At 45.4% G+C, this 22,042-nt stretch overlaps 8 non-coding genes across 8 annotated transcripts; 5 read left to right on the top strand and 3 right to left on the bottom strand.

Annotated features, from left to right (window-relative positions):
• The first annotated feature begins 492 nt into the window (after nucleotides 1-492).
• TRNAQ-CUG (transfer RNA glutamine (anticodon CUG)) lies at nucleotides 493-564 on the top strand. Its single transcript has one exon. It is a non-coding gene; the product is annotated as a tRNA-Gln (tRNA).
• A 683-nt stretch (nucleotides 565-1,247) lies between these two features.
• On the bottom strand, nucleotides 1,248-1,329 carry TRNAL-AAG (transfer RNA leucine (anticodon AAG)). The gene has a single exon. It is a non-coding gene; the product is annotated as a tRNA-Leu (tRNA).
• A 4,631-nt stretch (nucleotides 1,330-5,960) lies between these two features.
• On the top strand, nucleotides 5,961-6,032 carry TRNAW-CCA (transfer RNA tryptophan (anticodon CCA)). The gene has a single exon. It is a non-coding gene; the product is annotated as a tRNA-Trp (tRNA).
• Nucleotides 6,033-6,430: 398 nt separating this feature from the next.
• On the top strand, nucleotides 6,431-6,502 carry TRNAW-CCA (transfer RNA tryptophan (anticodon CCA)). Its single transcript has one exon. It is a non-coding gene; the product is annotated as a tRNA-Trp (tRNA).
• Nucleotides 6,503-6,900: 398 nt separating this feature from the next.
• TRNAW-CCA (transfer RNA tryptophan (anticodon CCA)) lies at nucleotides 6,901-6,973 on the top strand. The gene has a single exon. It is a non-coding gene; the product is annotated as a tRNA-Trp (tRNA).
• Nucleotides 6,974-8,017: 1,044 nt separating this feature from the next.
• Nucleotides 8,018-8,089, top strand: TRNAW-CCA (transfer RNA tryptophan (anticodon CCA)). Its single transcript has one exon. It is a non-coding gene; the product is annotated as a tRNA-Trp (tRNA).
• Nucleotides 8,090-12,183: 4,094 nt separating this feature from the next.
• On the bottom strand, nucleotides 12,184-12,255 carry TRNAW-CCA (transfer RNA tryptophan (anticodon CCA)). The gene has a single exon. It is a non-coding gene; the product is annotated as a tRNA-Trp (tRNA).
• A 909-nt stretch (nucleotides 12,256-13,164) lies between these two features.
• On the bottom strand, nucleotides 13,165-13,236 carry TRNAW-CCA (transfer RNA tryptophan (anticodon CCA)). Its single transcript has one exon. It is a non-coding gene; the product is annotated as a tRNA-Trp (tRNA).
• Nucleotides 13,237-22,042: the final 8,806 nt, after the last annotated feature.

The raw sequence follows: 22,042 nt of genomic DNA, 5'->3' as shown, positions 1-22,042 counted from the left end.
TGGGGACATAGACCTAAGTAAAGGGCAAAACAAGCATAGCTTCCCCTTCGGGAATTCGGAGCCTGGATACCTGCATGACAGGCAGGAATACTCACAACTATACTAACGAGGAACAACCTATGCCTGCTGCTCCATGGTAATGTCCTTAAAGGGTCAGCGTTTAATAGTTCTGAAGGGAGAATTAAACGCTTTAGCTCAGCGCTAGGGATCAAAGGTGTAATCGTTATCCCTCTGAAAACAGCAAAAAGTGCCTAATGGCAGCGGTGGGATTCAAACCCACGCCTCCAAAGAGACTGGAGCCTAAATCCTGCACCTTAGACGGCTCGGCCACGCTACCACACACAACTGCTGCTTTTCAACCCTACCTGAGGACGCAGACCTAAGTAAGGGGCGAAATAATCATAGCCACCCCATCTGGGAACCGTACCCCGGTTTTCTGGAGATCTGGAGGAAGAATTAAAAGTTTTAGTGTGGCAGGTGAAGGTACTTAATGGTTCCATGGTGTAATGGTTAGCACTCTGGACTCTGAATCCAGTGATCCGAGTTCAAATCTCGGTGGGACCTTTCTTTACTTTCCTCTCATTACTCAGTACTGTATTAAAATTATTTAACCTTCTTCCAGATGTGAGCTTTTCACATCCTTAAATGCTGCTTCCATACCTTTGTGTTCTGTCGCACCAAGGTGCAATTAGTTGAGAACTTGGATGAAAACTCATGCCTCAAAGAAACCCAGAGCACTCAAATCCCCCCGGGAGCCATAATGCCAGACATATGTGTTATCCAGGATTAGAAAATAAAGTTAAAATGCCTCTTTCTTGCAGAAACAGTGCCAGCTCTGGCTAGTATAGAGTGGAGTTCCTGATTGGTTAACCTCTGTGAATATCCCTGGCTTTTGCAGCTCGGTGCAGATTATGGTGTACGCTGCTCTGTGCCTATGTTTCAGATCTAGGGAAGGATTAAGGCAAGACAGCAAGGGTCAGTTTTGTAGTTCTTCCTGTTCACCCTATTCACCCTATTCATCACAGAGTACATCTGATCCCTGGGGATCCCTCATCAAGGATTGTATTCCAGATTGTTCGCGCAACATCTTAGCAGGTGGTAATACAGCGCCAATACTGAGAGAGGGACGAGAGGTTCTCCTGCATTAAAAGGGGAAGCGCTGATTAGTTAGCTGGCGGCAGGTACCTGCCTCAACCAATCCATATTCTGGGCATGTAACGTGAGCTGAAAGAGCAAGTAAAAGCAAATGACAACGGTGGGATTTGAACCCACGCCCCCGAAGAGACTGGAGCCTTAATCCAGTGCCTTAGACCGCTCGGCCACGCTACCACATGGTGTTGCAGCTTTCCGACCCTACCTGGGGACACAGACCTAAGTAAAGGGCAAAACAAGCATAGCTTCCCCTTCGGGAATTCGGAGCCTGGTCACCTGCATGACAGGCAGGAATACTCACAACTATACTAACGAGGAACAACGTATGCCTGCTGCTCCATGGTAATGTCCTTAAAGGGTCAGCGTTTAATAGTTCTGGAGGGAGAATTAATCGCTTTAGCTCAGCGCTAGGGATCCAAGGTGTAATCGTTATCCCTCTGGAAACAGCAAAAAGTGCCTAATGGCAGCGGTGCAATTCGAACCCACGCCTCCGAAGAGACTGGAGCCTAAATCCAGCACCTTAGACCGCTCGGCCACGCTACCACACACAACTGCTGCTTTTCAACCCTACCGGGGTACGGTTCCCAGACGGGGTACCTAAGTAAGGGGCGAAATAATCATAGCCACCCCGTCTGGGAACCGTACCCCGGTTTTCTGGAGATCTGCTAGTTTTAACCAGTTCTCAGTCCTTCTTCAAGAAGGGTATCACTGGCTTTCATGTCTATTTTTTAAGAACATAAGCTTTCCTAACTTTCCTACTTCTGTCTTAGTCTTCTTTCTGAAATGTTTCTCAAGAGCAAGACAGGACTATCAGATAGGCAGTTGCCGATAGCCTCAGTTTAGGGGGAGGAATGAAAGAAGGCTTAGAAGGTCAAGAGCAAGACAGGACTATCAGATAGGCAGTTGCCGATAGCCTCAGTTTAGGGGGAGAAATGAAAGAAGGCTGAAAAGGTAACTTTTAGAGATTGGTTGTTTCTTGAAAATGTTTTTTTGGAACAAAAAGCTGTCCATGGATAAAAGCTGTCCATGGAAATGTCTTTCTAGGATATGAAATCAAGGGTCCTAAAACAATGTGAGAGCTTACAGTGCCAGTTGACCTCGTGGCCCAACGGTAGCGCATCTGACTCCACATCAGAAATTTGCGTATTCAAATCACGTCGGGGTCAGGAGACCTTTTACTCCTTGCTTAAGCACAGAAACATTGCTCTTAACCTGATAATTTTCACCAGTTCTCAGTCCTTCTTCAAGAAGGGTATCACTGACTTTCATGTTAATTTTTTACGAACATAAGCTTTCCTAAGTTTCCTAACACTGTCTTAGTCTTCTTTCTGAAATGTTTCTCAAGAGCAAAACAGGACTATTAGATAGGCAATTGCCGATAGCCTCAGTTTAGGGGGAGAAATGAAAGAAGGCTAAAAAGGTAACTTTTAGAGGTTGGTTGTTTCTTGAAAAGGTTTTTAATGGAACAAAAAGCTGCCCATGGAAAAAAGCTGTCCATGGAAATGTCTTTCAAGGATATGAAATCAAGGGTCCTGAATCAATGTGAGAGCTTACAGTGCCAGATGAACTTGTGGAGCAACGGTAGCGCGTCTGACTCCAGATCAGAAGGTTGCGTGTTCAAATCACGTCAGGGTCAGGAGTTCTTTTCCTCCTTGCTTAAGCACAGAAACATTGCTCTTAACCTGCTAATTTTAACCAGTTCTCAGTCCTTCTTCAGGAAGGGTATCACTGGTCTTCGTGTCAATATTTTACGAACTTAAGCTTTCCTAAGTTTCCAACCTCTGTCTTAGTCTTCTTTCTGAAATTTTTCTCAAGCGCAAGACAGGACTATCAGATAGGCAGTTGCCGATAGCCTCAGTTTAGGGGGAGAAATGAAAGAAGGCTAAAAAGGTAACTTTTAGAGGTTGGTTGTTTCTTGGAAATGTTTCTATTGGAACAAAAAGCTGTCCATGGAAAAAAGCTGTCCATGAAAAAGTCTTTCTAGGATATGAAATCATGGGTCCTGAATCAATGTGAGAGTTCACAGTGCCAGTTGATCTCGTGGTGCAACGGTAGCGCGTCTGACTCCAGATCAGAAGGTTGTGTGTTCAAATCACGTCGGGGGTCAGAAGGTTGGTTGTCTCTTGGAAATATTTTTATTGGAACAAAAAGCTGTCCATTGAAAAAAGCTGTCTATGGAAATGTCTTTCTATGATATGAAATCAAAGGTCCTGAATCAATGTGAGAGCTCATAGTGCCAGTTGACCTCGTGGTGCAACGGTAGCGAGTCTGACTCCAGATCGGAAGGTTGTGTGTTCAAATCACGTCGGGGGTCAGGAGTCACTTTCCCCCTTGCTTAAGCACAGAAACATTGCTCTTAACCTGCTAATTTTAACCAGTTCTCATTCCTTCTTCAAGAAGAGTATAACTGGCCTTCATGTCAATTTTTTTTACGAACATAAGCTTTCCTAAGTTTACTACTTCTGTCTTAGTCTTCTTTCTGAAATGTTTCTCAAGAGCAAAACAGGACTATTAGATAGGGAATTGCCGATAGCCTCAGTTTAGGGGGAGAAATGAAAGAAGGCTAAAAAGGTAACTTTTAGAGGTTGGTTGTTTCTTGAAAAGGTTTTTAATGGAACAAAAAGCTGCCCATGGAAAAAAGCTGTCCATGAAAATGTCTTTCAAGGATATGAAATCAAGGGTCCTGAATCAATGTGAGAGCTTACAGTGCCAGATGAACTTGTGGAGCAACGGTAGCGCGTCTGACTCCAGATCAGAAGGTTGCGTGTTCAAATCACGTCAGGGTCAGGAGTTCTTTTCCTCCTTGCTTAAGCACAGAAACATTGCTCTTAACCTGCTAATTTTAACCAGTTCTCAGTCCTTCTTCAGGAAGGGTATCACTGGTCTTCGTGTCAATATTTTACGAACTTAAGCTTTCCTAAGTTTCCAACCTCTGTCTTAGTCTTCTTTCTGAAATTTTTCTCAAGCGCAAGACAGGACTATCAGATAGGCAGTTGCCGATAGCCTCAGTTTAGGGGGAGAAATGAAAGAAGGCTAAAAAGGTAACTTTTAGAGGTTGGTTGTTTCTTGGAAATGTTTCTATTGGAACAAAAAGCTGTCCATGGAAAAAAGCTGTCCATGAAAAAGTCTTTCTAGGATATGAAATCATGGGTCCTGAATCAATGTGAGAGTTCACAGTGCCAGTTGATCTCGTGGTGCAACGGTAGCGCGTCTGACTCCAGATCAGAAGGTTGTGTGTTCAAATCACGTCGGGGGTCAGAAGGTTGGTTGTCTCTTGGAAATATTTTTATTGGAACAAAAAGCTGTCCATTGAAAAAAGCTGTCTATGGAAATGTCTTTCTATGATATGAAATCAAAGGTCCTGAATCAATGTGAGAGCTCATAGTGCCAGTTGACCTCGTGGTGCAACGGTAGCGAGTCTGACTCCAGATCGGAAGGTTGTGTGTTCAAATCACGTCGGGGGTCAGGAGTCACTTTCCCCCTTGCTTAAGCACAGAAACATTGCTCTTAACCTGCTAATTTTAACCAGTTCTCATTCCTTCTTCAAGAAGAGTATAACTGGCCTTCATGTCAATTTTTTTTACGAACATAAGCTTTCCTAAGTTTACTACTTCTGTCTTAGTCTTCTTTCTGAAATGTTTCTCAAGAGCAAAACAGGACTATTAGATAGGGAATTGCCGATAGCCTCAGTTTAGGGGGAGAAATGAAAGAAGGCTAAAAAGGTAACTTTTAGAGGTTGGTTGTTTCTTGAAAAGGTTTTTAATGGAACAAAAAGCTGCCCATGGAAAAAAGCTGTCCATGAAAATGTCTTTCAAGGATATGAAATCAAGGGTCCTGAATCAATGTGAGAGCTTACAGTGCCAGATGAACTTGTGGAGCAACGGTAGCGCGTCTGACTCCAGATCAGAAGGTTGCGTGTTCAAATCACGTCAGGTCAGGAGTTCTTTTCCTCCTTGCTTAAGCACAGAAACATTGCTCTTAACCTGCTAATTTTAACCAGTTCTCAGTCCTTCTTCAGGAAGGGTATCACTGGTCTTCGTGTCAATATTTTACGAACTTAAGCTTTCCTAAGTTTCCAACCTCTGTCTTAGTCTTCTTTCTGAAATTTTTCTCAAGCGCAAGACAGGACTATCAGATAGGCAGTTGCCGATAGCCTCAGTTTAGGGGGAGAAATGAAAGAAGGCTAAAAAGGTAACTTTTAGAGGTTGGTTGTTTCTTGGAAATGTTTCTATTGGAACAAAAAGCTGTCCATGGAAAAAAGCTGTCTATGGAAATGTCTTTCTATGATATGAAATCAAAGGTCCTGAATCAATGTGAGAGCTCATAGTGCCAGTTGACCTCGTGGTGCAACGGTAGCGAGTCTGACTCCAGATCGGAAGGTTGTGTGTTCAAATCACGTCGGGGGTCAGGAGTCACTTTCCCCCTTGCTTAAGCACAGAAACATTGCTCTTAACCTGCTAATTTTAACCAGTTCAAATTCCTTCTTCAAGAAGAGTATAACTGGCCTTCATGTCAATTTTTTTTACGAACATAAGCTTTCCTAAGTTTCTTACTTCTGTCTTAGTCTTCTTTCTGATATGTTTCTCAAGAGCAAGACAGGACTATCAGGTAGGCAGTTGCCGATAGCCTCAGTTTAGGGGGAGAAATGAAAGAAGGCTAAAAAGGTAACATTTAGAGGTTGGTTGTTTCTTGGAAATGTTTTTATTGGAGCAATAAGCTGTCCATGGAAAAAAGCTGTCCATCGAAACGTCTTTCTAGGATATGAAATCACGGGTCCTGAATCAATGTAAGAGCTCACAGTGCCGGTTGACCTCGTGGCGCAATGGTAGCGCGTCTGACTCCAGATCAGAAGGTTGCGTGTTCAAATCACGTCAGGGTCAGGAGTCCTTTTCTTCCTTGCTTAAGCGCAGAAACATTGCTCTTAACCTGCTAATTTTAACCAGTTCTCAGTCCTTCTTCAAGTACGGTATCACTGGCTTTCATGTCAATTTTTTACGAACATAAGCTTTCCTAAGTTTCCTACATCTGTCTTAGTCTTCTTTCTGAAATGTTTCTCAAGAGCAAGACAGGACTATCAGATAGGCAGTTGCCGATAGCCTCAGTTTTGGGGGAGGAATGAAAGAATGCTAAAAAGGTAACATTTAGAGGTTGGTTGTTTCTTGGAAATGTTTTTATTGGAGCAATAAGCTGTCCATGGAAAAAAGCTGTCCATCGAAACGTCTTTCTAGGATATGAAATCACGGGTCCTGAATCAATGTAAGAGCTCACAGTGCCGGTTGACCTCGTGGCGCAATGGTAGCGCGTCTGACTCCAGATCAGAAGGTTGCGTGTTCAAATCACGTCAGGGTCAGGAGTCCTTTTCTTCCTTGCTTAAGCACAGAAACATTGCTCTTAACCTGCTAATTTTAACCAGTTCTCAGTCCTTCTTCAAGTAGGGTATCACTGGCTTTCATGTCAATTTTTTACGAACATAAGCTTTCCTAAGTTTCCTACATCTGTCTTAGTCTTCTTTCTGAAATGTTTCTCAAGAGCAAGACAGGACTATCAGATAGGCAGTTGCCGATAGCCTCAGTTTTGGGGGAGGAATGAAAGAAGGCTAAAAAGGTAACTTTTAGAGGTTGGTTGTTTCTTGGAAATGTTTTTATTGGAACAAATAGCTGTCCATGGAAAAATGCTGTCCATGGAAATGTCTTTTTAGGATATGAAATCAAGGGTCCTGAATCAACGTGAGAGCTCACACTGCCAGTTGACTTTGTGGCGCAACGGTAGCGCGTCTGACTCCAGATCAGAAGGTTGCATGTTCAAATCACGTCGGGGGTCAGAAGGCCCTTTCCTCCTTGCTTAAGCACAGAAACATTGCTCTTAACCAGCTAATTTTAACCAGTTCTCAGTCCTTCTACAAGAAGGAAATCACAGTCCTCTACCTCCTTGCTTAAGCAGGGAAACATTGCTCTTAACCAGTTCTCAGTTCTTCTTCAAGTAGGGTATCACTGGCTTTCATGTCAATCTTTTACGAACATAAGCTTTGTTAAGTTTCCTACCCCTGTCTTAGTCTTCTTTCTGAAATGTTTCTCAAGAGCAAGACAGGACTATCAGCTAGGCAGTTGCCGATAGCCTCAGTTTAGGGGGAGGAATTAAAGAAGGCTGCGTGTTCAAATCACGTCGGGGTCAGGAGTCCTTTTCCTCCTTGCTTAAGCACAGAAATTTTGCTATTAACCTGCTAATTTTAACCAGGTTTTGTCCATGTCTTTCTAGGATATGAAATCACGGGTCCTGTATCAATGTGAGAGCTCACAGTGCCAGTTGACCTCGTTGCGCAACGGTAGCGCGTCTGACTTCAGATCAGAAGGTTGCGTGTTCAAATCACGTCGGGGTCAGGAGTCCTTTTTCTCCTTGCTTAAGCACAGAAACATTGCTCTTAACCTGCTAATTTTAACCAGTTCTCAGTCCTTCTGCAGGAAGGGTATCACTGGTCTTCATGTCAATTTTTTACGAACATAAGCTTTCCTAAGTTTCCTACTTCTGTCTTAGTCTTCTTTCTGAAATGTTTCTCAAGAGCAAGACAGGACTATCAGATAGGCAGTTGCCGATAGCCTCAGTTTAGGGGGAGGAATGAAAGAAGGCTAAGAAGGTCAAGAGCAAGACAGGACTATCAGATAGGCAGTTGCCGATAGCCTCAGTTTAGGGGGAGGAATTAAAGAAGGCTGCGTGTTCAAATCACGTCGGGGACAGGAGTCCTTTTCCTCCTTGCTTAAGCACAGAAATTTTGCTATTAACCTGCTAATTTTAACCAGGTTTTGTCCATGTCTTTCTAGGATATGAAATCACGGGTCCTGAATCAATGTGAGAGCTCATACTGCCAGTTGACCTTGTGGCGCAACGGTAGCGAGTCTGACTCCAGATCAGAAGGTTGCATGTTCAAATCATGTCAGGGTCAGGAGGCGCTTGCTTAAGCACAGAAACATTGCTCTTAACCTGCTAATTTTAACCAGTTCTCAGTCCTTCTTCAAGAATTGAATCACAGTTCTTTTCCTCCTTGCTTAAGCACAGAAATTTTGCTCTTAACCTGCTAATTTTAACCAGTTCTCAGTCCTTCTTCAGGAAGGGTATCACTGGTCTTCATGTCAATTTTTTACGAACATAAAAAATTGACATGAAATGAAAGAAGGCTCTAAAAGTTACCTTTTTAGCCTTCTTTCATTCCTCCCCCTAAACTGAGGCTATCGGCATCTGCCTATCTGATAGTCCTGTCTTGCGCTTGAGAAAAATTTCAGAAAGAAGACTAAGACAGAAGTTGGAAACTTAGGAAAGCTTAAGTTCGTAAAATATTGACACAAAGGCCAGTGATACCCTTCTTGAAGAAGGACTGAGAACTGGTTAAAATTAGCAGGTTAAGATCAATATTTCTGTGCTTAAGCAAGGAGGAAATGGACTCCTGACCCCGACGTGATTTGAACACGAAACCATCTGATTTGGAGTCAGAGGAGCTACTGCAGCGCCACGAGGTCACCTGACTCTGTAAGCTCTCACATTGATTCAGGACCCGTGAATTCATATCCTAGAAAGACATTTCCATGGACAGCTTTCTTCCATGGACAGCTTTTTGTTCCAATAAAAACATTTCCAAGAAACAACCAACCTTTAAAAGTGAACTTTTTAGCCTTCTTTCATTTCATGTCAATTTTTTATGTTCGTAAAAAATTGACATGAAGACCAGTGATACCCTTCCTGAAGAAGGACTGAGAACTGGTTAAAATTAGCAGGTTAATAGCAAAATCTGTGCTTAAGCAAGGAGGAAAAGGACTCCAGACCCCAATGTGATTTGAACACGCAGCCTTCTTTCATTCCTCCCCCTAAACTGAGGCTATCGGCAACTGCCTATCTGATAGTCCTGTCTTGCTCTTGACCTTCTTAACCTTCTTTTATTCCTCCCCCTAAACTGAGGCTATCGGCAACTGCCTATCTGATAGTCATGTCTTGCTCTTGAGAAACATTTCAGAAAGAAGACTAAGACAGGGGTAGGAAACTTAGGAAAGCTTATGTTCGTAAAAAATTGACATGAAAGCCAGTGATACCCTTCTTGAAGAAGGACTGAGAATTGGTTAAAATTAGGTTAAGAGCAATATTTCTGTGCTTAAGCAAGGAGGAAAAGGACTCCTGACCCCGACATGATTTGAACACGCAACCTTCTGATCTGGAGTCAGGCGTGCTACCGTTGCGCCACGAGGTCAACTTGCACTGTGAGCTCTCACATTGATTCAGGACCCTTGATTTCATATCCTAGAAAGACATTTCCATGGACAGCTTTTTTCCATGGACAGCTTTATGTTCCAATAAAAACATTTCCAAGAAACAACCAACCTCTAAAAGTGACCTTTTTAGGTTGGTTGTTTCTTGGAAATGTTTTTATTGGAACAAATAGCTGTCCATGGAAAAAAGCTGTCCATGGAAATGTCTTTCTAGGATATGAAATCACGGGTCCTGAATCAATGTGAGAGCTCTCAGTGCCAGTTGACCTTGTGGTGCAACGGTAGCGCGTCTGACTCCAGATCAGAAGGTTGCGTGGTCAAAACACGTTGGGGGTCAGAAGGCCCTTTCCTCCTTGCTTAAGCACAGAAACATTGCTCTTAACCAGTTCTCAGTTCTTCTTCTAGTAGGGTATCACTGGCTTTCATGTCAATCTTTTACGAACATAAGCTTTATTAAGTTTCCTACCCCTGTCTTAGTCTTCTTTCTGAAATGTTTCTCAAGAGCAAGACAGGACTATCATATAGGCAGTTGCCGATAGCCTCAGTTTAGGGGGAGACATGAAAGAAGGCTAAAAAGGTAACTTTTAGAGGTTGGTTGTTTCTTGGAAATAAGCAATATTTCTGTGCTTAAGCAAGGAGGAAAAGGACTCCTGACCCCGACATGATTTGAACACGCAACCTTCTGATCTGGAGTCAGGCGTGCTACCGTTGCGCCACGAGGTCAACTTGCACTGTGAGCTCTCACATTGATTCAGGACACTTGATTTCATATCCTAGAAAGACATTTCCATGGACAGCTTTTTTCCATGGACAGCTTTATGTTCCAATAAAAACATTTCCAAGAAACAACCAACCTCTAAAAGTGACCTTTTTAGGTTGGTTGTTTCTTGGAAATGTTTTTATTGGAACAAAAAGCTGTCCATTGAAAAAAGCTGTCCATGGAAATGTCTTACTAGGATATGAAATCAAAGGTCCTGAATCAATGTGAGAGCTCATACTGCCAGTTGACCTCGTGGCGCAACGGTAGCAAGTCTGACTCCAGATCAGAAGGTTGCATGTTCAAATCACGTCGGGGTCAGGAGGCCCTTTCTTTCTTGCTTAAGCACAGAAACATTGCTCTTAACCTGTTAATTTTAACCAGTTCTCAGTCCTTCTTCAAGAAGGGAATCACAGTTCTCTTCCTCCTTGCTTAAGCACAGAAACATTGCTCTTAACCTGCTAATTTTAACCAGTTCTCGGTCCTTCTTCAGGAAGGGTATCACTGGTCTTCATGTCAATTTTTTACGAACATAAGCTTTCCTAAGTTTCTTACTTCTGTCTTAGTCTTCTTTCTGAAATGTTTCTCAAGAGCAAGACAGGACTATCAGATAGGCAGTTGCCAACAGCCTCAGTTTAGGGGGAGGAATGAAAGAAGGCAGCGTGTTCAAATCACGTCAGGGTCTGGAATCCTTTTCCTCCTTGCTTAAGCACAGAAATTTTGCTATTAACCTGCTAATTTTAACCAGTTCTCAGTCTTTCTTCAGGAAGGGTATCACTGGTCTTCATGTCAATTTTTTACGAACATAAAAAATTGACATTAAATGAAAGAAGGCTAAAAAGGTCACTTTTAGAGGTTGGTTGTTTCTTGGAAATGTTTTTATTGGTACATAAAGCTGTCCATGGAAAAAAGCTGTCCAGGTAAATGTCTTTCTAGGATATGAAATCAAGGGTCCTGAATCAATGTGAGAGCTCACAGTGCAAGTTGATCTCGTGTTGCAACGGTAGCACGCCTGACTCCAGATCAGAAGGTTGCGTGTTCAAATCATGTCGAGGTCAGGAGTCCTTTTCCTCCTTGCTTAAGCACAGAAATATTGCTCTTAACCTGCTAATTTTAACCAGTTCTCAGTCCTTCTTCAAGAAGGGTATCACTGGCCTTCAAGTCGATATTTTACGAACTTAAGCTTTCCTAAGTTTCCAACCTCTGTCTTAGTCTTCTTTCTGAAATTTTTCTCAAGAGCAAGAAAGGACTATCAGATAGGCACTTGCCGATAGCCTCAGTTTAGGGGGAGAAATGAAAGAAGGCTAAGAAGGTCAAGAGCAAGACAGGACTATCAGATAGTCAGTTGCCGATAGCCTCAGTTTAGGGGGAGGAATGAAAGAAGGCTAAAAAGGTAACTTTTAGAGGTTGGTTGTTTCTTGGAAATGTTTTTATTGGAACAAATAGCTGTCCATGGAAAAAAGCTGTCCATGGAAATGTCTTTTTAGCATATGAAATCAAGGGTCCTGAATCAATGTGAGAGCTCACACTGCCAGTTGACCTCGAGAATCAACAGTAGCGCGTCTGACTCCAGATCAGAAGGTTGCGTGTTCAAATCACGTCGGGGTGAGGAGTCCTTTTCCTCCTTGCTTAAGCACAGAAATTTTGCTATTAACCTGCTAATTTTAACCAGTTCTCAGTCCTTCTTCAGGAAGGGTATCACTGGTCTTCATGTCAATTTTTTACGAACATAAAAAATTGACATGAAATGAAAGAAGGCTCTAAAAGTTACCTTTTTAGCCTTCTTTCATTCCTCCCCCTAAACTGAGGCTATCGGCATCTGCCTATCTGATAGTCCTGTCTTGCGCTTGAGAAAAATTTCAGAAAGAAGACTAAGACAGAGGTTGGAAACTTAGGAAAGCTTAAGTACGTAAAATATCGACACGAAGGCCAGTGATACCCTTCTTGAAGAAGGACTGAGAACTGGTTAAAATTAGCAGGTTAAGAGCAAAATTTCTGTGCTTAAGCAAGGAGGTAAAGGACTCCTGACCCCGACGTGATTTGAACACGCAACCTTCTGATCTGGAGTCAGACGCGCTACCGTTGCACCACGAGGTCAACTTTCACTGTGAGCTCTCACATTGATTCAGGACCCGTGATTTCATATCCTAGAAAGACATTTCCATGGAATGCTTTTTTTCCATGGACAGCTTTATGTTCCAATAAAAACATTTCCAAGAAACAACCAACCTCTAAAAGTGACCTTTTTAGCCCTCTTTCATTTCTCGCCCTAAACTGAGGCTATCGGCAACTGCCTATCTGATACTCATGTCTTGCTCTTGAGATACATTTCAGAAAGAATAATAAGACAGACGTAGAAAACTTAAAAAATTGACATGAAGGCCAGTGATAAATTGACATGAAGGCCAGTGATACCCTTCTTGAAGAAGGACTGAGAACTGGTTAAAATTAGCAGGTTAAGAGCAATGTTTCTGTGCTTAAGCAAGGAGGAAAAGGACTCCTGACCTCGACGTCGCGCCACTAGGTCAACTGGCACTGTGAGCTCTCACATTGATTCAGGACCCTTGATTTCATATCCTAAAAAGACATTTCCATGGACAGCTTTTTTCCATGGACAGCTATTTGTTCCAATAAAAACATTTCCAAGAAACAACCAACCTCTAAAAGTTACCTTTTTAGCCTTCTTTCATTCCTCCCCCTAAACTGAGGCTATCGGCAGCTGCCTATCTGATAGTCCTGTCTTGCTCTTGACCTTCTTAGCCTTCGTTCATTTCTCCCCCTAAACTGAGGCTATTGGCAACTGCCTATCTGATAGTCCTTTCTTGCTCTTGAGAAAAATTTCAGAAAGAAGACTAAGACAGAGGTTGGAAACTTAGGAAAGCTTAAGTTCGTAAAATATCGACACGAAGGCCAGTGATACCCTTCTTGAAGATGGACAGAGAACTGGTTAAAATTAGCAGGTTAAGAGCAAAATTTCTGTGCTTAAGTAAGGAGGAAAAGGACTCCTGACCCCGACGTGATTTGAACACGCAACCTTCTGATCTGGAGTCAGACGCGCTACCGTTGCGCCACGAGGTCAACTTGCAGTGTGAGCTCTCACATTGATTCAGGACCCTTGATTTCATATCCTAGAAAGACATTTCCATGGAATGCTTTTTTTCCATGGACAGCTTTATGTTCCAATAAAAACATTTCCAAGAAACAACCAACCTCTAAAAGTGACCTTTTTAGCCCTCTTTCATTTCTCCCCCTAAACTGAGGCTATCGGCAACTGCCTATCTGATACTCATGTCTTGCTCTTGAGATACATTTCAGAAAGAATAATAAGACAGAGGTAGAAAACTTAAAAAATTGACATGAAGGCCAGTGATAAATTGACATGAAGGCCAGTGATACCCTTCTTGAAGAAGGACTGAGAACTGGTTAAAATTAGCAGGTTAAGAGCAATGTTTCTGTGCTTAAGCAAGGAGGAAAAGGACTCCTGACCTCGACGTTGCGCCACGAGGTCAACTGGCACTGTGAGCTCTCACATTGATTCAGGACCCTTGATTTCATATCCTAGAAAGACATTTCCATGGACAGCTTTTTTCCATGGACAGCTTTTTGTTCCAATAAAAACATTTCCAAGAAACAACCAACCTCTAAAAGTTACCTTTTTAGCCTTCTTTCATTTCTCCCCCTAAACTGAGGCTATCGGCAACTGCCTATCTGATAGTCCTGTCTTGCTCTTGACCTTCTTAGCCTTCTTTCATTTCTCCCCCTAAAATGAAGCTATCGGCAACTGCCTATCTGATAAGTAGGAAACTTAGGAAAGCTTATGTTCGTAAAAAATTGACATGAAGGCCAGTGATACCCTTCTTGAAGAAGGACTGAGAACTGGTTAAAATTAGCAGGTTAAGAGCAATGTTTCTGTGCTTAAGCAAGCTTTATGTTCCAATAAAAACATTTCCAAGAAACAACCAACCTCTAAAAGTTACCTTTTTAGCCTTCTTTCATTTCTCCCCCTAAACTGAGGCTATCCGCAACTGCCTATCTGATAGTCCTGTTTTGCTCTTGAGAAACATTTCAGAAAGAAGACTAAGACAGGGGGTAGGAAACTTAGGAAAGCTTATGTTCGTAAAAAATTGACATGAAGGACTTCCGGTTCCGGCGCACGGATGTAAGGAGTGCTCAGACAGAGCTCCGTCCGCACCGCTGCCTTCACCCGTTAACTGCCGCACATATCTGCACATCCAGGGACTCTGAATAGCTGCACTATCTTCTGAACGCTCCTGGGAACAAGATGGATCGTTTTATCTCCCGAGGCGGGGACGGACAAGGTCAGAGAGCGGGATTTCCTTCTCAGGCCGTGGGGGAGGGAGGAGGAGGTAAGATGGCGGAGATGCGCGCCACAACGGAAGTAACGGGACAGAATGCCCCACTTACACAGCAGGAGATACCGGCCCCCCTGCCACCTGATACTGACAACAGTCTTATCCCAGGACTGCCTTTCTCTATTAAAACTCTGGCCACACTTCTGGCGGCTGAAGTGGCTAAATTAGTGCTGACTGACATAAAACAACAGTTGGATTCCACTATAACGTCCTCCCTGTCAGCCATACAGGGGGAGGTTTCTCGTCACTCCTCTCAAATTGCTGAACTTGAAGAGAGATTAAATGTGGCTGAGGGGGAGATAATGATGACGAAGCAGCAACTACATAAATCTCAGAAACTTACAGCAGCGCTCCAGGAGAAAACGGATGACCTGGAAAATCGCTCCAGAAGGAGTAACCTTAGGCTAGTGGGTCTTCCTGAATCCATTCCGGGTCATATATTGCATATAATCTGCGCTGAAGAGTTGCCAACGGCGCTGGGGCTATCGGCCAAATGCTCAGTGGAGAGGGCCCACAGACTGGGACCTTTACGGCACACACTTCCTTCTACTACCACTACAGCTGACAGGTGATCGCCAAATATCTTAATTACGCTGAAAAAACTCTTATTCTGACAACTTACAAGAAACTGACTACCCCACTAATGATTAGAGGTCACCGTATACTCCTATTCAATGACTTTTCTGCTGAGGTGACCAAAAAACGGAAGGCCTTTTCCACAATATGCTCCCAGTTGGTGGCACAGCAGCGAAAATTTGTATTACAATACCCGGCTATCCTGAAAATTTTTAAGCCTGATGGTTCTATGGAGATATATCGCTCACCTGACGAAGCGCTGGCATCGCTACGCCTACGGGAGGTAGTGGAGTCCCATTCTGAGACAGAGAAGCACAAACGCCGCCGCCACAAAAGCCCGCCGCTGATCTTGGAAAGCATGGAGTGAGCTGTCCTCTTGTTTCTCTTCTGGAATATTGGACTGTTCTATGAATGAAGACCATCTCTCCTTACTAAGGAACTATGGAGGGACTATTGGATCTCTGTTTTCCTATTATTATTCTCCCTGGACGAGGAACGCTTCTGCATACAATCTCCGAGACAATTTGTTCCCCCTTTTCTTTTTTTTTTCTCTCTCTCTCTTTCTCTTTCCTTCTCTCCCTCCCCCTCTCCTCCTTCTCTGCTCATCTCGATTTCCCCCTTGCTCCTCCCTCCCTGCATCTCTTCTTATCCCGTGTTTCTCTTATCTTGTTACACTTCTTACTGCGTCCATACGGACGCTTATGGTCGGGGCCCGTCCTCAAGGGTCAGGTTGCCAACTGATAGATACATCGTATATGTGGATGTGCGAGGATCCGCTAATGGTCCATGGAAGAAGTGAAGTCCTGACTTTACTTACCTCGCTAGGGCTCTTAGAGCCAAGATGGTTCTTATTGTTACAGTCTTGTTGTTATTTATTCGGTTTCATATTACTGTTTTGTGAGGCCATTCCCCCATGCTATGCAAGTCGTGTCGTCTGTGATACTTGTGCACATTGCTTTTGGTATACTGCTTACCTTGTTGTTTATATAGTCTTTAACTGCATTTCTATCCTTTTAATGCAAATTATTTAGTAATGAAAGTAGTAACGTGGAAAGTAAAAGGATTGCGGTCTCCTGGAAAGCGGTCACTAGTACTTCGACATTTGCAAAAATGAAAGGCTGATGTGGCGCTTCTCCAGGAGACCCACCTACTTACTGAGGACTTCATACGCCTTCAGAAGAGGTGGGTGGGGGCAGTAATAGGTTCTCCGGCAGTTGAGAGAAAAGGTGGTGTTTTAATCCTACTGCATAAAAACTTAGCTCAGTCTGTCCACTCACATTGGGAAGACTCAGGAGGTATGCTACAACATATGGTACTAGAAGAGGGGGGTCGCTTATATAGTATTTACAATGCATATGGCCCACATATAGGTAAACAGACCTTTTATGATACTTTGAGTGCGCGCCTCAGAGCAGACAATAACATATACAAAATACTCGGGGGAGATCTTAATACTGTGATGCGCACATCAGAAGATAGGAGACGCAGCACTGCGATCACTACCTCGTCTGAGGAGTTGTTTCTACAGAACCTCACACAAACTACTGATATGATTGACTCCTGAAGGTATTATAACCCGACTGACAGGGTGTTTACTCACTTTTCCCACGCACACCACTCGTGGTCGAGACTAGATTATCTTTTTCTTTCCCAGACACTTCTGCCCCAGACCATTAATGTTACGCCTAGCGCTCCGGGTCCCCGCTCCTCCCCGGAGCGCTCACGGCGTCTTTCTCCCTGCAGCGCCCCGGTCAGTCCCGCTGACCGGGAGCGCTGCACTGTTTTGGCCGTTGGGGATGCGATTCGCACAGCGGGACGCACCCGCTCGCGAGTCGCATCCCAGGTCACTTACCCGTCCCGGTCCCCTGCTGTCATGTGCTGGCGCGCGCGGCTCCGCTCTCTAGGGCGCGCGCGCGCCAGCTCTCTGAGACTTAAAGGGCCAGTGCACCAATGATTGGTGCCTGGCCCAATTAGCTTAATTGGCTCCCACCTGCTCCCTGCCTTTATCTAGTCTCCTCCCTTGCACTCCCTTGCCGGATCTTGTTGCCTTGTGCCAGTGAAAGCGTTTAGTGTGTCCAAAGCCTGTGTACCTGAACTTCTGCTACCCATCCTGACTACGAACCTTGCCGCCTGCCCCCGACCTTCTGCTACGTCTGACCTTGCTTCTGCCTACTCCCTTGTACCGCGCCCATCTTCAGCAGCCAGAGAGGTGAGCCGTTGCTAGTGGATACGACCTGGTCACTACCGCCGCAGCAAGACCATCCCGCTTTGCGGCGGGCTCTGGTGAAAACCAGTAGTGGCTTAGAACCGGTCCACTAGCACGGTCCACGCCAATCCCTCTCTGGCACAGAGGATCCACTACCTGGAAGCCGAATCGTGACAGTAGATCCGGCCATGGATCCCGCTGAGGTGCCGCTGCCAAGTCTCGCTGATCTTCCCACGGTGGTCGCTCAGCAATCGCAGCAGATTGCCCAACAAGGACAGCAGCTGTCGCAGTTGACCGCCATGTTACAGCAAATTCTGCCCCTGCTACAGCAGCAACCATCTCCTCCGCCAGCTCCTGCACCTCCTCCGCAGCGAGTGGCCGCTCCTAACCTCCGCTTGTCCCTGCCGGACAAATTTGATGGGGACTCCAGACTCTGCCGTGGATTTTTGTCTCAGTGTTCCCTGCATATGGAGATGTTGTCAGACTTGTTTCCTACAGAACGGTCTAAGGTGGCGTTCGTAGTAAGCCTTCTTTCAGGAAAGGCCTTGTCTTGGGCCACACCGCTCTGGGACCGCAATGATCCTGCCACAGCCACAGTCCAGTCCTTTTTTGCTGAAGTCCGAAGTGTCTTTGAGGAACCTGCCCGAGCCTCTTCTGCTGAGACTGCCCTGCTGAACCTGGTCCAGGGTAATTCTTCCGTTGGCGAGTACGCCATACAATTCCGTACTTTTGCATCTGAACTATCCTGGAATAATGAGGCTCTCTGCGCGACCTTTAAAAAAGGCCTATCCAGTCGCATCAAGGATGTGCTGGCCGCACGAGAGATTCCTGCCAACCTCCAAGAACTCATCCATTTGGCTACCCGCATTGACATGCGTTTTTCTGAGCGACACCAAGAGCTCCGCCAGGAAAAAGACTTAGATCTCTGGGCACCTCTCCCACAGCATCCTTTGCAGTCTATGCCTGGGCCTCCCGCCGAGGAGGCCATGCAAGTGGATCGGTCTCGCCTGACCCAGGAAGAGAGGAATCGCCGTAGAGAAGAAAATCTCTGTCTGTACTGTGCCAGTACCGAGCATTTCTTGGTGGATTGCCCTATCCGTCCTCCACGCCTGGGAAACGCACGCACGCACCCAGCTCACGTGGGTGTGGCATCTCTTGGTTCTAAATCTTCTTCTCCACGTCTCACGGTGCCCGTGCGGATTTCTCCTACAGCCAACTCCTCCCTCTCAGCCGTGGCCTGCTTGGACTCTGGTGCCTCCGGGAATTTTATTTTGGAGTCCTTTGTCAATAAATTCTGCATCCCGGTGACCCGTCTCGCCAAACCGCTCTACATTTCCGCGGTCAACGGAGCCAGATTGGACTGCACCGTGCGTTACCGCACAGAACCCCTCCTGATGTCTATCGGACCCCACCACGAAAGGATTCAGTTCTTCATTCTCCCCAGTTGTACCTCTGAGGTCCTCCTCGGTCTGCCATGGCTCCGGCTTCATTCCCCCACCCTTGATTGGACCACCGGGGAGATAAAGAACTGGGACTCTGCCTGCCATAGGAAGTGCCTCTCCCCCCCTCCCAGTCCCGTCAGGCAAACCTCTGTGCCTCCTCATGGCCCCCGTCCTGGTGTCACACTGCCCCGTGCCCGGCTTCGCCCTCTGCCCTCCCTCCCCATTCCCACTCCTGCTGTACTGCCTGCCGTTGAGGAAACCCTCCATTCTTTCCCGGGGTCCTCATCCCAGGGGAGGCAGTTGCCGGTCAAAGAAAAGGGGAGACCTAAGGGGGGGGGTACTGTTACGCCTAGCGCTCCGGGTCCCCGCTCCTCCCCGGAGCGCTCACGGCGTCTTTCTCCCTGCAGCGCCCCGGTCAGTCCCGCTGACCGGGAGCGCTGCACTGTTTTGGCCGTTGGGGATGCGATTCGCACAGCGGGACGCACCCGCTCGCGAGTCGCATCCCAGGTCACTTACCCGTCCCGGTCCCCTGCTGTCATGTGCTGGCGCGCGCGGCTCCGCTCTCTAGGGCGCGCGCGCGCCAGCTCTCTGAGACTTAAAGGGCCAGTGCACCAATGATTGGTGCCTGGCCCAATTAGCTTAATTGGCTCCCACCTGCTCCCTGCCTTTATCTAGTCTCCTCCCTTGCACTCCCTTGCCGGATCTTGTTGCCTTGTGCCAGTGAAAGCGTTTAGTGTGTCCAAAGCCTGTGTACCTGAACTTCTGCTACCCATCCTGACTACGAACCTTGCCGCCTGCCCCCGACCTTCTGCTACGTCTGACCTTGCTTCTGCCTACTCCCTTGTACCGCGCCCATCTTCAGCAGCCAGAGAGGTGAGCCGTTGCTAGTGGATACGACCTGGTCACTACCGCCGCAGCAAGACCATCCCGCTTTGCGGCGGGCTCTGGTGAAAACCAGTAGTGGCTTAGAACCGGTCCACTAGCACGGTCCACGCCAATCCCTCTCTGGCACAGAGGATCCACTACCTGGAAGCCGAATCGTGACAATTAACACCCAAATACATAACATTGTGATATCAGACCACGTCCCGGTGTCCTTAGACCTACTAGACTCATATCCTCAGGGTACTGATAGGGTATGGAGATTCCCATCGTACCTACTAAAAGATGAACACTTTACACAACTGTTAAAACACTGGTGGGAAGAGTATAGTGATAACAACAACCAACATATGTCTGAACCCTTTTTATTTTGGGAGGCAGGTAAAGCAGTTCTGCGGGGGAAGATAATAGCGTATATTACTCATCAGAAGAAGAAGGCTTCGGAACAATACTCACGTGTGTCAAACACTTTAAGACAGGCCTACACGGAATTTTTGTCTACACCGACAAAGTCTAATAAGGAGATATGGGTACAAGCTCAGCGTGGTTTTGAGGCTTCCCAGGCAGCATTAGAGACTTTCCGCTCTGACCGATTTGCGGCTGAATTCTATAAATTTAGCAACAAGTCTGGCAGACTATTAGCCAATTTGGCAAGGGGACAGAGGAGGGTGACGCCCATTAAGCCAATGGTAGATGAGAGAGGTGTGTTAAAGAAGAACCCTAAGGACATAGCTGACATTCTGGGTCATTTTTATCAACAATTATATTCCAAGCAACACATAGATGAGGAGGGGGCTGCCTCCTTTATAAACACACTATCCCTGCCTTCCCTACACATGGATGACCTGTACATCCTCAATGCCCCTATCTCTGTGGAGGAGATAGAATCGACAATAAAAAACTTGAAAAACCAAAAGGCTCCGGGTCCAGACGGATATTCTGGAGAGTTCTTTAAAATCTTAAAAGATAAACTTAGTGTACCCTTGCAAAATGTTTATAATACTATTCTATCCACAGGTCATTTGCCACAATCGAGCAACATGGCCTACATAAAGGTTCTACATAAAGAGGGTAAGGACCCTTCCATGCCAGGTGCATACCGCCCAATATCGCTAATCAATGTGGATATAAAAATTCTAGCTAAGCTGCTCGCAGATAGATTAGCTTTGGTCATGCACAAACTAATTGGACACCACCAAGTAGGCTTTATTAAAAATAGAGCAGCAGTTTACAATATTAGAACTGTTCTGGCGGTGCAGGGAGCGGTTACTTCACAGCCTTACTCCAGCCAGGTCCCGGCTTTGTTAGCATTGGATGCGGAAAAAGCATTTGACCGCGTGGACTGGGCCTGGCTGGACATGGTATTAGACAAAGCTGGCATCCAGGGACAATTTAGATCCTTTTTAAGGGCATTCTATTCTGCCCCGGTGTCTAGGGTACATTTGCCAGGTTTTCTCTCTGCTCCTTTCCCCCTCCAGCGAGGTACAAGACAAGGATGTCCCTTATCGCCCCTCCTTTTCAATTTAACTTTGGAGCCATTGGCACAATATCTCTTACAGACCCAGGTGTATCGGGGAATTAGAGTGGGATCCACCGAGGTAAAAATTAGCTTCTTTGCAGACGACGCATTGTTGTATTTGAGTCAGCCGGAGACACAACTGGGAGAGGTCTTTAAGGCTCTAGATATGTTTGGGTCATACTCGGGTTACAGAGTTAATGTGGACAAATGTCAATTATTGTTCTTGGGGAATACCCCGTCCTTGCCTCTGCAGGTTCCGTCAGTCCAGGTGGCCAGACAACATATCACCTATCTCGGAATTAAGATTGGACGTACCCCCCTGTCACTTTATAACTTAAATTATCCCCCACTCATTAAAAAAATAGACAGGGAACTGCAACGCTGGAGCAAATTACCTTTGTCCCTCTCAGGTAGAACACAGCTCATAAAGATGATGAGTTTCTCTAAACTCTTATATATGTTACAGACGGTTCCACTGCTTCTACGACATGTTGATGTCAGGAAATTGCAGGCCATATCTACGAAATTTATTTGGTCCAATAAAAGGCCTAGGGTAGCATACGACACTCTGTGTTTAGCGAAGGGGACGGGGGGATTACGTATTCCTAATGTACGTCTATATAATTTAGCGGCCGTTTTTCGCCATGTGCGGGACTGGATATTTGACACGTCTTATTTTTCAAATACCAAATTGGAGGAGGAGTTATGTCCTATAGGTAATCTCAAAATACTATTTCATCTCCCCTACAGAGATATCCCATCTCAGATAAGGAAAAACGTTTTATTTAGTGATACTCTGGCCACCTGGAAGACGTTGAGAAAATCATATGGACTACCATGGTGCCTCTCTAGATTCTATAGTTTGTGGCATGCACCAGCGTTGAAA

Source organism: Hyla sarda, chromosome 4 (assembly GCF_029499605.1).
Source record: "Hyla sarda isolate aHylSar1 chromosome 4, aHylSar1.hap1, whole genome shotgun sequence".
Classification (NCBI taxonomy): domain Eukaryota; kingdom Metazoa; phylum Chordata; class Amphibia; order Anura; family Hylidae; genus Hyla; species Hyla sarda.
The sequence above is the reverse complement of the archived record's forward strand: the minus strand, read 5'-3'. Positions and strand labels throughout refer to the sequence as shown.